Genomic DNA, 477 nt, shown 5'->3' with positions numbered 1-477 from the left:
TTACCACTTTCTCTTTTTCTCATCTTCATTCACTCACCTTTCCCCCTTTCTGTCTACATGGGCGAGCCTACAGTAGGCATCATTAGCTTCCCTGACCACTGCTGGATTATCTGATGTTTCTGGCTCAATCTAATAGGATTTCACTCCAAACTCGTTCTTTTGCATCTCATCAACTTCTGCTGCATCTCTGCCAACGCCCGTAAAACAAATTTTGAAAGAAAATTATGCTTATCTCAGATAATGTCAGTTGGTTCCACTCCAGGCACCACAAAAGGACCGGCCAATTGCCTGCTTAAACGCCGTGAAGGTATTCTTCGTTTTTAGGGATTCTCATTTTGTTTTGGTGGCTGCGGGCCCTTCAAGAGTGATTTCCGTCGAAATTACTTATGAGATGAAATTCATTTGTCACTCAGAATTACGAGATACCATAAAACAACTGACAAAATGAGTAACGGGATTGGTCACAACCTTTAAAAG

At 41.7% G+C, this 477-nt stretch overlaps 1 protein-coding gene across 1 annotated transcript in view; it reads right to left on the bottom strand.

Moving 5' to 3' along the window:
- LOC119585320 (high affinity nerve growth factor receptor-like) overlaps positions 1-477 on the bottom strand; it is a 33,641-nt gene that overhangs the window by 32,901 nt on the left and 263 nt on the right. The window lies entirely within an intron of this gene.

This window comes from Penaeus monodon, chromosome 19 (assembly GCF_015228065.2).
Source record: "Penaeus monodon isolate SGIC_2016 chromosome 19, NSTDA_Pmon_1, whole genome shotgun sequence".
NCBI classification, from domain to species: Eukaryota; Metazoa; Arthropoda; class Malacostraca; order Decapoda; family Penaeidae; genus Penaeus; species Penaeus monodon.
The sequence above is the reverse complement of the archived record's forward strand: the minus strand, read 5'-3'. Positions and strand labels throughout refer to the sequence as shown.